The sequence below is a fragment of the Palaemon carinicauda genome, chromosome 20 (assembly GCF_036898095.1).
Source record: "Palaemon carinicauda isolate YSFRI2023 chromosome 20, ASM3689809v2, whole genome shotgun sequence".
Taxonomy (NCBI): domain Eukaryota; kingdom Metazoa; phylum Arthropoda; class Malacostraca; order Decapoda; family Palaemonidae; genus Palaemon; species Palaemon carinicauda.
This window is the reverse complement of record NC_090744.1, coordinates 90,708,086-90,722,012: the sequence shown is the minus strand read 5'-3', so window position 1 is coordinate 90,722,012 and position 13,927 is coordinate 90,708,086. Positions and strand designations below refer to the sequence as shown.

The 13,927-nt window shown below is 31.6% G+C and overlaps 1 long non-coding RNA gene across 1 annotated transcript in view; it reads right to left on the bottom strand.

Moving 5' to 3' along the window:
* Positions 1 to 3,597, bottom strand: part of LOC137659528 (uncharacterized) — a 5,234-nt gene extending 1,637 nt beyond the window's left edge. The window contains exon 1 of the long non-coding RNA XR_011047568.1: positions 3,453 to 3,597. This is a non-coding gene — a long non-coding RNA (uncharacterized lncRNA). The remainder of the gene's footprint in view (positions 1 to 3,452) is intronic.
* Positions 3,598 to 13,927: the final 10,330 nt, after the last annotated feature.

The window sequence follows — 13,927 nt, the reverse complement described above, 5'->3', positions numbered from 1 at the left end:
AGTGCATATACTCTGTCAGAAGGATATCTTTATCGCTTACAAGCCTTTGTTAGAGTCAAGTTACTCTGACCCAGGGTCCACACTAGGTATCTTATGCCATTATATACATATTTACGTCAATTAATAATTAAAAATCAAGACAAATGTACGAATTGGCATATTTCCCTGTTATGTAAATCCTTTGATCGAGCAAGTTCTCTTGTGAATAGGGTTTTTCATCATGTATTATTAGGGCACAAAATGCTCGATAAGACATAACGATAAGAAACTGAATATTTTCAGGTCTGAAGAAATTGGTGCGAAGACGTTTTGGTTACCGAGATAATAACTCGAGCTTTATTATATCAACGATTAAGGAGTACAACAATATAAAGGTGAATAAAAGACCATTTAACTGTGTTGTTTTTTAAATAGAATAAGAAAAATACCAGTGATAACATTCGTGTAAATTTGTTTAAGTGAACTGTCCTACTAAGTACTCAGATAAAGTTAATTTGGTGACAAATGATAATAGGGTAACCAAGTCAAACAAATCTCAGTGTTTTACATGAAGAGGTTTTCCATAGATTACCTTGACTAAGATGAACTGTCCATTAAACATATCTTAGATGATTTTCTGCGAAAATAACTTTCCTTTTAATTCTTTTTCTTATTCATGTAGAATAAGTTAAACTCAAGAATTTGATTTGATTAGCATATTTTAGATACCCTTTCGCGCATTTTTTTTCCATTCGCTTACATGTTCCTTTATTCCATTTAACCTCATCATATAAACTATAAATCACCAGAGTAGGTATAATAAATGACAGAGGGGACATGCTCGTAGATTTTGCTGAAAGAATCAGTTTTCAAATCATGAACACCTTTTTTTTTTCATAAAAGGAATATAGAAAATGGACATAGAGAAGTCCAAATGGAGAAACGGAAAATGAAATAGATTTTATTTTCAGTGAAAAAGATGTAACAGTGTTAAACAAGGTAAAGTCATTCAACCAAAGAATGGTTAGAAGTAAATTTTGTCTATATCTTAAGAAAGAAAAATAGAAATAATAATTTAAAGAAAGAAAATAAATACTCCTGTAATAAGAGAGAAACCCGATGAATTTAGTTTAGCAATACAAAATAGATACTCCCAGCTATTAGAATCAGTACAAGAGACATGTGAAGAAGTTTCTAAACAAATTCAAGGAAGACTATCAGAAAACAGCAAAACCATAATAAAGACAAGATTGAAAAAAGAGGAAAATCAAAGAGATGAAACAGAATTAGCGTAACTTTTCAAAAACAATAAACACACTAAAAACCTAAGTCATACGTAAACACAATCCGACTAAAACTGGGGAAACACTGAAGAAAGGAAGAAGTATCAAATTAGTAAAAATAGGACTTGGAACAGGTCGCCAATAGATGTTTGTTTCAAAGGATGAAAATAGACAAATTATCAACAAAAGAGGTGGAGCGATTGTATAGAATTTCTAAAAGAAATAACTTTGCCAATATAGATAATGAAACAACTGAACCGTTACCAAAAGTATCAGTATGAAAAGTAAACAATGCATTAAAATGCATGAAAGCAAAAAAAGCAATGGGAGAAGACGGTCTAGAAACTGACCAACAGGTAATTATAGCTGGAGGAGATTTCATACAGTGTTAAAAATTTGCCGTAAAAAAATACGGCAAAATTCCTGGAACAGTATATTTTTACGGAGAATTTCCGATTAAAATTACGTTTTTTTAACAGTGAAGTGGTAAAACTCTCTGAACTTTACACCAAATGTCTGTAAGAATGCTCTATACCTACAGCTTTGAAAAACTTTATCTATGATAAAAATTCACAAAAAGGTAAACACCTGAAAAATCACAGATAAATAAGTTCGCTAAGGTCATGTTTGGGTGAATAGATGGACAGCTAAACTTTAATCAACCAAGAGAGCAGGTAGGCTTTGGAAGTGGGTAGTCAACAACTGACCATATCCACGTAATTAACCAGCTAATGGAAAAATCAACAGAGTATGGAGAACCACTATGTATGGCATTAATAGACTATGACAAATCTTTTGATCCTGTCATAACTGTAATGAAAACACTCTAAAGACAAGGAATACACGGATCTCATGTTAGAACACCTGATATCTATAGAGGAAGTACAGAAATCTAGTGAGAAAATTCTTATGAGAAACGAGTTAGACAAGGGGACCCTATCCCTCCTAAATTGTTCACGGCATACCTAACAGTTTTTAAGAATTTAGATTGGGAATATGTAGGAATTTACATTAATGGGAAATACCTTAACAACTAAAGATTTCAAGACAACATAGTTGTATTCAGTGAATCATGGGTGAATTTGCACAGATGATAGAAGATTTGAATAGAGAAGGCAGAAATATAAAACTGAAAATGAATATGAGTATAATAACATAATATTCAATGAAAATGCAGAGGCATCCAATAATGCTTATAGGCAAACCTCTAGACTATGATAATGAATATACGTAGTTAGGGCAGTCAGTAAGTATTTCCTCAGTACATGAGACAGATATCAAAATAAGCATAAGCATAGGATGAAAAACTTTTGATAAACAAAACGAGATTATGAAAAGTAAAATGCTACAGTCTTTAAAAAGAAAAGTATTTAATCAGATGGTCCAACCAGTGTTAACTGGAGCCTTACTAAAGCCTTATAACATAAGTTAGTTACAATTCAATGAGCTATGGAAAGAATAATGATGGGAATAACACTAAGAGACAGAAAAAAAGAGCAACATGGATACAAGAGCAAACTAAAGAAAAAGAAATGGACATGGGCAGGACATATGAGAATAAAAGATAACATATGGACATTAAGAATAACAGAATGAGTCCCTAGAGTTTGCAAATGAAGCGGGGGAAGGAGAAGAAGATAATGGATTAACATGCTAAAGAAAAATTATGCATAGACTGGCATTGAAAGACCATGAAAAGATGGAAATAGAAGTTCATGTCTCAGGACTTTGACCTACAACAGACAAATACGGCTGATGATGAAGATGATGATGATTGATATATATATATATATATATATATATATATATATATATATATATATATATATATATATATATATATATATATATATACATATACATATACATATACATATATATATGTATATGTATATATAAATATATACATATACATATACATATATATATGTATATATATACACATATATATATATATATATATATATATATATATATATATATATATATATATATATATATATCATCATTATCATCATCATCCTCACCCATTATGATTAAAGTGCATAGATCTTTGCTACAAAAACTTCATCTAAACATTTAACAATTATTTCTTTAAATAAGATAACAATGATTTCCTATTATCAAGAACTCGTGACATTTAAAAATTAAAATTTTTATGCATAAACTTCTTAATTCAATCCAACTTACGACAATGTGTTGCGTCTTACAGGAGGAGGAGACGGAGTACGAAGAACTGGCCTGAATGACGCCACGTCAAGATCTGAAAAGCAGAGAAGATTCTTCTCCTGAGAAGAAGTCGCCTTGACCAACTGGAAGTTCTTGGCAATCCAGAGCGCCGCCATTGTCCCACCTCCAAAGCTCGCGTCGGCTCGCAACGTAAAATGCTCATGAAATCATATTTAATGCTTTGTACTTTTCGTTCTTACTTTGCGTACCATCCTTACCCTTAGGGTTCTGGAGCTAAAGATATTTTTTTCCATACATCCCGCTTCTCTCTCTCTCTCTCTCTCTCTCTCTCTCTCTCTCTCTCTCTCTCTCTCTCTCTCTCTTTATATATATATATATATATATTATTGTATATATATATATATATATATATTATTGTATATATATATATATATATATATATATATATATATATATATATATATATATATATATTATGATGTATGGTTCCCTGATCTGGGCACTAAAAAAAAATAGATTATACGATTATTACTCCCGAAGTCTGGGCATTAAAAAAAAAGATATACTGTACTATGGCTATATAGTATTATATAGTATATATAATATTATATATACTACGACTGGCAAGTTAATTAACTTCTCGGATTCCAACCTTCATTGTTTGCTTTTACATTAAAACTGTTGCACTTTAAAACATTAAAACCCGAATTCTGGGACCGTTAAATAACTCCCAAACAGCAATATATAAAACGCTGAATATCCAAAGGTCTCTTAAGCACACTCAAAACTAAACTGGGTAATTACCTTAAGTATTATTAACACTTATCTCACTCTCACTGTGGTTCTTAACAGGAATACGAGCAGAAGCTGGTACTAAATAGTGATGATTGGAATAATACAATCGTTACAAAAATGAATATATTCTATATAAATTCAACACTTTGAAAAGATTTTACAAAAATAAGTCATTGGATAAATATTAAGCCTGAACACAACTTAGACTAAGACAAAAATGTTACGACCTAAAATTATATAACTTGGCTTGAAGTATTATATCTGAATAAACCTTAAACCTTAGAAAAGAAATAATGCAATGAAAATAATGCAAATGCTTGAAACAATTCTGGAATAATACAATGTTTAAGTTTTACTCTTAATGAATAATAGCTAACCAGATCACTTTTCAAACCTATTCTGCCTACAGGGCCATTTACATAAAACGTTATACAATGTCAACACTCACCCTAATACAATGAATACAATAATCACCTTTTAGTCTTGCGTGGCACACAATTTGCTTTTGGGCACAGATTCACTTAGGAGAGGACACACTAGAAACGCACTGAACACATGCTATGATAGACTAGATTACCAGCGTGAATGAGAGAGGGAGAGGGGAAAGAGCTATCATCTGGCTGCAGTTCTAACTCGATCTCTATGTCTGTCAGTCTCTGACCCAACCTTAGGTACTTATATATCAACTTTGGCGAATTCCCGAAGGTTCCAACTAATTGAGAAGCGTAGGAGTTGTATCAAACCTCAAAGTTGCCAAATATTACTCTCCCACTCGCTGTGTATGCTACGCCAGACGGCTCTCTCAGTCAGCTAGCTCCGCCAAACGAATTGTCCCCGAAATAAAGGAAAAGAAAACATTCTCTCACCGGCATTTCACGACATTCGAAAAAACATGGTAAAGAACATTCCAAAGCACATGTTCTGAAATTCTCTCTCGAACATGACGCAATACATCATAAAACATAAAAGAACATTACCTAAGCCCTTGTTCCTATCTCACACGAATCCTACAAAACTTTCAAATAGACTACGTAAGACTTCTTGGCAAACATCGGTGAAATAAAAAGTTAATTCTTTACAAAAAGATAACGTAAAACACATATTTTAACTTGAATAAAGAATATAATGAAATTCACGACGAAAGTCTTACGTAATTTACATAAAATACTACGATATTTACTGTACTTTAGGCCAGCTTTGTAAGAATATATATATATATATATATATATATATATATATATACTGTATATATATATATATATATATATATATATATATATATATATATATATATATATGTATTAAAAAAACATGTAATAAAAACAATTGGATATGCACAAAACAATTAAGAAAAGGAAATGGACTTGGGCAAGACGTATAATGGGAATAGGTGGATATTAAGAATATCACAATTAGACCCTAGATATTTCAAAAGAAGCAGGGGTAGCAAGAGAAGACTTTATATTGACGAGCTAAGAAAATTTGCGGGTATAGACTGACAAAGAAACACCATAAAAATAAGGTTGGTGATGATGATGAGGATGATGATGATGATGATGATGATATTAATCAATGTAAATATCAACCATAATGGCATTTAACATGGAATTCTACTATTCGGAATGTATATACACTAGAAATAATTTAAATAAATTTCCAGGGGATATACATTCTCAAAGGTAGAATTCGATATTAAATTCCATTACGGTTGATACATATATATATATATATATATATATATATATATGTATATGTATATGTCCCGTTCTGGGCAGGGGTACCTTATTGTGGTGAAAATGTTTGTGTATCACCATGATCAGCAAGGCTGTACTAATCAGGGCCATCCATAGTAAGTTGGTATGCTGTGAGCGATCAGACTAAAGTCTCTCACCGTCACCAATGCGCAATATCCAGTTGGGGTGATGAAAGAGCCAAACCCCATACATGAATATAGGGGAGCCGAGCAGAATCCCGAAAGCCATAAACTTGACAGCCATAATCCCTACAAATAGTTTTCTTCCCAACCGCCACCGTCCACCAGTCAAACTGAGTTTAGAATAAGAGCCAACAGCGCACTGACGTCACAGGGCCGAGCTATGATCGACTAGGTTCACAACTAATTAGAACATTCGATGGCATTTTATAAGTAAAAGTGTGTAACTGTTTATGCTAAATACTCCTGAATAAAAATTAGGAAGTTTACTAAACTATTAAAGAGATAAATTGTGCACTATTCCATGAAGATAACCTGGAACATTTTGATTTTTACGTTCTCTAGCCGCTAGAATGAATAAGTTTGGAGAATGTTATTGGTTTGCATGATGGCAGTAAAATATTTCCCTACAAAAACTGTTCAGCTGTTGCTCTTATGAGCAAGACTAAATGATTTTGCAATGGATCGTTGTGAAACATTTGTCCGGTAAGTTTTGACAAATTTGTTTTGTCCGTGTAATATTTCATGACACTTTATATATTTTTTAACTCTTTTCTACTGAGGCTAATATTAGTTTTCATTGAATGACATTGATTTTTAAAACAAGATCTCACATTTCATGCAGATTTCTACATCATCCGAAGAATGAATGAATTCCATTTACTTTTCATTTTGGTTAAACTTGGTAATAAATTATTGTCATTTGCAGTCAAGCAATCTGATCGGTTTCACAACACATGGATTTCTTCAATTTATGAACAAGGAATCCTGCAATATATGGTACAATACTACTAGAACGAATTGATAGGTGATAGGACGTAGGAATCTAAGTATAGTCCTCCTTAATATCACTTTCATCTAAACTGCGAATGAACCAGTTCATTAGAGAAGACATTTAGAACACCAATCAAGTTACGTAAATGAGCAACATTACTTGAACACTTGAGTATGGGTACGAACTCTAGAGGTAAGCAATTTCCACGAAGCACATTTTAGCTGACCATTGTGCTTGTTGACTGACAAAAGGGCTACCCTGATCTGACCTCTGGTGAAGTTTCAGGTACACAGCTGTTATAGTTGACCCAAACCAAAGTGTCAGTTGATAGACGTTCTCATCTCAATGCTTTGTAAGGACAAAAAAAAAAAAAACATGGGGAACAATCTGACCAGCTTAATACCTACGAAATATCTGCCACCTCGTAGCAAACTAATCATGTTCTTATCTTATTAAAGTTGACATCTAAATCTTAATTATTTTAATTACTTCCTATCTACATAGTTTTAGCTCTCAGTAAAATTCAATGAAATCATTTGCAATCACTTTTAAGTTAGAAGTATAGCACTTTTCTTCCACAATAGGCTCTCTCTCTCTCTCTCTCTCTCTCTCTCTCTCTCTCTCTCTCTCTCTCTCTCTCTCTCTCTCTTGGCCATGCATTATATGGTCTAGTTTCACACACACACACCCTGTGTGACTCTGATCGACCTGAGATTCTAAATTGTCCAAGGTTTCAACTTGCTTTCTATTGACTACTTGGAGTAAAACTAGATGAAAACGAAACTCTATCGGGATACTTGTCCCAGAGCCAAATATAGACATGTCTGACAGAGGCCTTTGTCCTTCAGTGGACTAGAAACAGCTGCTTTTGTTGTTTGCATATATATATATATATATATATATATATATATATATATATATATATATATATATATATGTATATATATATATATATATATATATATATATATATATATATATATATATATAAATGTGTGTGTGTTTTTGTTTGAATAATTTTTCCTGATTTATCAAAGAAATCAAAATAAATAAATTACAAGGCGTGCGAGCAAGGATAATAGCAATTTTGGCTTCATTTCATGAAATGAAAGAAGATAATTGTACCCTTATTGACTGACAGTGATTTTCATGTGGTCTTTTGGAAATCTATCTTTATTGTAAAATACAAAGTCTGGAGAATATATGATGTGTTTCAAGATTCTTTTATTCTCATAATTTCCATGAATGCGAATAATGTAACATATTAGTTTAAAAATGAAAGTGTATTAAGTGACTTTAAATATAATTTCCAATTTCAGAAACTTTTTGAGTGATAATAAAATTCATAGAATGTGTAATTAAAAGACTTTTGGAACATTTGTGTTATATTGTAGGTGTTTCATATCCCGTCTATTCTAGAAAGGATAAAATTTGCCCATTTTACCCCGTGTCTCTCCTCTACCTTAGGCAAGTAAGATTTCAAACTCTGTTCTTTAGATTTCAGAAGAAAACTCCTAGATCTGTTTAATCCAAATCTTGCCTCACTGTCCTTACCAAGTATTTTGGAATGCAGTGATTTTTCTCAGGCTTGTCTCTAACTGGCAACAAAACAAGACAGTTGTTTAGCTTCCTTGGAAATAACCCAGTTACCTTTAAGTAGAAAAGTGTCAGGTGGGGGACAATCTTATCTTTATCATTGTTTCTTTCCAATCGTCCTCGGGTTGAAAGCTGTGCGGTGAGTTTCATAACCAGTCGCCCATGGAAACATCGGACATTTGCAGACAGACAAATACAAAAACACGAAAAAAAAGTAGGAACGAAAAATTAAGAGTAAGAAACGATTTTCATTTGCATCCAGCTCTGCGAGCCAAGAATGTCTTCAAGGGAGGAGCAAGGGATGGAGGGAAGATGGGGAACTATGAGGCTAACCGGCATTGCCAGAGGTCGAGGGCAAACACTGGTTCAGTGACTTCATGATTTACTGCGTCGTCTTCATATTCGTTTTTTTTTTTTTTTTTTTTTTTTTCCAGCGTCTCCTCTTACTTCTTTGAACACGACCAAATTTGTACTATCAATTGGTCGTATGCAAAGAAATTGGCCCATTCCAGTAACTTATTAGAAGGAAATATCATCGCGTATAGCGTTATAAAAAAGCACTGATAATATTTCTATTGTATCATAAGAAATACACAAATTGGATGCATTTATATAGAATGAAATCTACAAACGTCATGAATTTCAATTTCTTTGAGCAGGCTTAACCTTATTGCGTGACACATTAGTTTAATCTCTGGAAATATGTAACCCATATTGCATGTCTGTGTGATACTAATGTTTTTCATCCGTAATACGAGATAAAAAAATCTATCTATCTATCTATCGATATATATATATATATATATATATGCATGCGTATGATTTACTGGTATTTACACGTTGGTACAATGTATATGCATTGTTATTTATATGTACATACATGTGTAAGCCCATAGTGCCATACACGTATATATATATATATATATGTATATGTATATATATATATATTATATATATATATATATATATATATGTATATATATATATGTATATATATATATATATATATATATGTATGTATATATACAAATACATATACTTATATATATATATATATATATATATATGTATATATATATATATATATATATATATATGTGTGTGTGTGTGTGTGTGTGTGTTTGTGTTTGTATGTGTATATATAAAATAAGATTTCTGGTTCAATTTAATAATGATATAATCATTATGTTGAATAAGAACACGTAATTTACATCAATAAAAATATAACGACATTTTCACTAAATTCTTTCTAAAAGAGAATATACTAAGTATACGACAATAAGCTTGCATAGTGCACATTTTAATTTTGTGGTCATGCCATTAACTTTTGTCTAAGCAAAACGCCCACCACTTTCACAAGAATAATCAATATACTTTAGTTTTCGGTGATATGCTGAGTGATATATTGTTTTCTTATATGAATGATTTAACATCTGTGAAAGAATCTTTGATTGAACATTTAGTAAACTTAAATTAGTGTGAAATGTGTTACGTCAATTTATTTTGAAAATGAAAAGAAATAAGTATAATTTAAAAATGATATATTTAGTCAGTTTAGGTTATTTAGTTTCAAAATTTGGATTGAGGGTTGTTAATGATAAGGTTCATTTATTGCTAATTTTCTGTTCCAATTCCGGTTAGGGAAGTTCAACAGCTTTTACAGATTGCTCTTATATAATTACTCTGTTACAGCAAATCCTGATCTATCATAGAATAATCCTCTTATACACTGATTTTGATTATAAAAAAAAAGTTATATTGCAACAAATGCTTCAGATTATGGGCTTGGAGAAATTTTGTTACAATGGCATTTTATGCAAGGAAATAAAATTTCATATAATGATAAGGAGAAGAAATTATTAAATGATAAGAAAGCTCTAGTTATCGTAGAAAGTTTATGCTAAGTTAATTTAAGTTTATTATTTACGGCTATGACGTGATTACATTAAATGATCACAATGCCTTAAGACTTTAGTTTAGAAGTTTCGATTTGGGCCTAAAGAAGATTAGATGGCATTTAATAATACGAGAATATTCGGCACAAATTAGCCTAAATATGTGTCAGGCAAAACGGATACTATGACCAACATATCAGATCATCCCATTCCTGGTGCTGATAACCATTTCCATATTTGGGATAATGTCATTTTACAGCATATGAAGGGCCATCAACTAATCTGAATAATAGTTTTGATAATGTGAATGATGATATGCATTGCATTACAATAGGTGATTATGACGATAATTTTATACATATACGTCAATAGTAAATATGATACAAAAGATAATTCCTGAATGACAGATAATATTATATTAAAAGGAAAAAAATGGTTGAAAATGAAAGTATAATCATGAAACTTTGGAGAGCTCGTAGGATTCGTCCTATAAAATGCGCTTACTTAGTTTATGAAATGTTTGTAGGTCGTCATGGAATTTCAAATAGCCAATCTTATTTCTGACTCTGGGGAGAATCTAATAATCTGGTCCTAAGATGTTCTTGTAACCCCTTAACCCCTTGATAGGTTTCGTTATTTCACCAACTGATTCATGTGTGTTTGGGTTATGGTCGACCCCACCTCGAGAAAAAAAAGAAAACACACGCACACACACACACACACACACATATATATATATATATATATATATATATATACAGTATATATATATATATATATATATATATACATATATATATATATATATATATATATATATATATATATACATATATATATATATATATATATATATATATATATATATATATATATATATATATATATATATATATATTGCGTAGCTTCATATTTCTGTATGAAATTACTTTCAAGAATGTTAAAAACATCTCAAAACTTAAATAAAAGCCAGTTAAATTTTACATATTTCTTAATAATTTATATAAAAATAAGTATACAAAAAAAATATACAAAATAATAAAAAAGAATACAATATACATATACAAAAATATAAACTTGGGAGAACATTCCTGAGAAGATGGGCAACAATTTTTGACAGTCATAATGGAGGTCGGACCTATTCTGTAGTGGGCATAATCTGAAAAGAGAAAATACGGTAAGTTTTTAGGCTAAAAAAGTTGTCTAAATTTCACGAATTTTTGGGAGGTCAGTAAATGAATTATGATCTGGGTACAATTTATATATAATGAAGCCTGATTATCACATAATTGAATGTGTATGAACTGTAGTAGTAATAGCAGTAGCTGCTGAAGTAGTAGTAGTAGTAGGAGCAGAGAGAGAGAGAGAGAGAGAGAGAGAGAGAGAGAGAGAGAGAGAGAGAGAGATAAGGATACATTCGGTGGCCAGATCTTCGTCGGTGACTTCAACTTCATCACAATGCGGAGGAGTAAGTAAACTTTGGATCCTGACAATACTATACATGTCACAGTGTGATGAACAATATTTTTGGGAGAGCTTTTCTGATATGCTATTGACACTGTTAAAGCCTGTCTTGACTCCACTGCTAATGGGACATACCAGTAATCCTTCTTTAGATTAATCTAATTCGGGTAAGGAGATTTACCTAGACTCTCCTGGAAGCCTTCGATGTGGAAGTGGGTAGGACACTGATTTTGTCGTTGCTTCTAACTTTCAAAACTCAAAAAGGAACCTCCCCCTCCTTTTACTTACGCACTAGGACCAGTAGTCCTTTGCAATTCTGTGGCCCGTATTAGATAGCGTGCCCAGTGAGAAAGTAGTCAACCAATCCTTTAGACACACATTTAATGCCTTCAGTAAAATTAGTCATGGCTCCATTGAGGCAAAGCCATTCCTTCTGGGCATCTAAACATCGGTTTCTATGAATATTCTAATGGAACATGTTACATTTTCATATAAATTTACCTTCAAATTCCCTCTAAAACGACTAATGAAGTTAGCTGAATGATTCGCGACTTTAATAGGAGGGCAGTCTGGAATCTGGCTTCGATCATTGCTCGCGGTGGGGGTCATTCTCCTATAAATCTGTTCCTTCGATTCCATACCCATATTTCTTTATAATAAAGAACAACAACGTGTCTGGTGTCTGGTGATATATATATATATATATATATATATATATATATATATGTATATATATATATATATATATATATATACATATATATATATATCTATATATATCCATATATATATAGATATATATATATATATATATATATATATATATATATATATATATATATATATATATACAGTATATATATATATACAGTATATATATATATATATATATATATATATATATATATATATATATATATATATATATATATATATATATATATTAGAAGTTTTCTTTTTTCTGTTATGCTTAGCGGCGTTACCAGATGTATGACTATTCAGTCTCTCCCCTTCCCTCGGGTAGGTGGGGAGAGGGAGTAATCATACCCTGGTGAGAGGGAGTACCCTGTGAGGTGCACCAGGTTTGATTGATTGATTTAAAGTTTTCAGGCATCCTGACATCTGAGGTCATTGACGCCAGGTGCACCAGGAAACCACAACTTTCCACGAATAGCAAAAACGGTCGAGTGGGGCTGGGTAAGGATTGAAACTTTCTGTGGATTGCTAATCTATTGAAATATGTACCCGTCACTGTTGATGGTTCGATTGAACTTTTTTTTTTTTTTTTTAAATCATTATACTCGTACCGAAGAGCTTTGTTACAGAAGAAGGATATGTCATCATATTCAGATACCTTCCATCAGAAGTAAACTTGTTCTTCGATAATGTTCTTCCGGTGTCCGGACAATTCGGTCCCGGACAATTCGGCCCTGGACAATTCGGTCCCGGACAATTCGGCCCTGGACAATTGGGTACTAGGACAATTCGGTACCAAGATAATGCGGTACCAATTAATTCTTATGATATAGAAAAACAGTATTTTTCCAATCTTTATCGTTTCTAAAATTCCTGTCAGTTCTAAGCATTACTTTTAAATAGAAAATTTTTGCTTTTGTTAGTATAGATATAAAAAAGGCCAATTGATTTATCCTTGTTTGTGCGATAAATTGAAAAAAAAAAGAACACATTTTTCTTCTGTGTTATATAAAAAATGAAACAGTAGAAACCATACATTTCTTATGTTAAAAGTATGTATATAAAAATAAAATAGTAAAAAATATACATTTCTTGTCGTTAAAAGTATATAAGAAATTCAAACTTTAATATTATGAGCGATTGCTTTAAGGAACTGCATTCTTTCTGCTTGATTATATTTCTCCATCGTCTCATATTTCGACTAATATGAGCTCTCATTTAAATTTCCTAGTTCTTCTGTTAGAATTGAACGAGAAGATGTTTGACCTGTGATTGTCCCACCTTGATATTTGCAGTAGCAACTTTTGCACTCTCTTCAGCT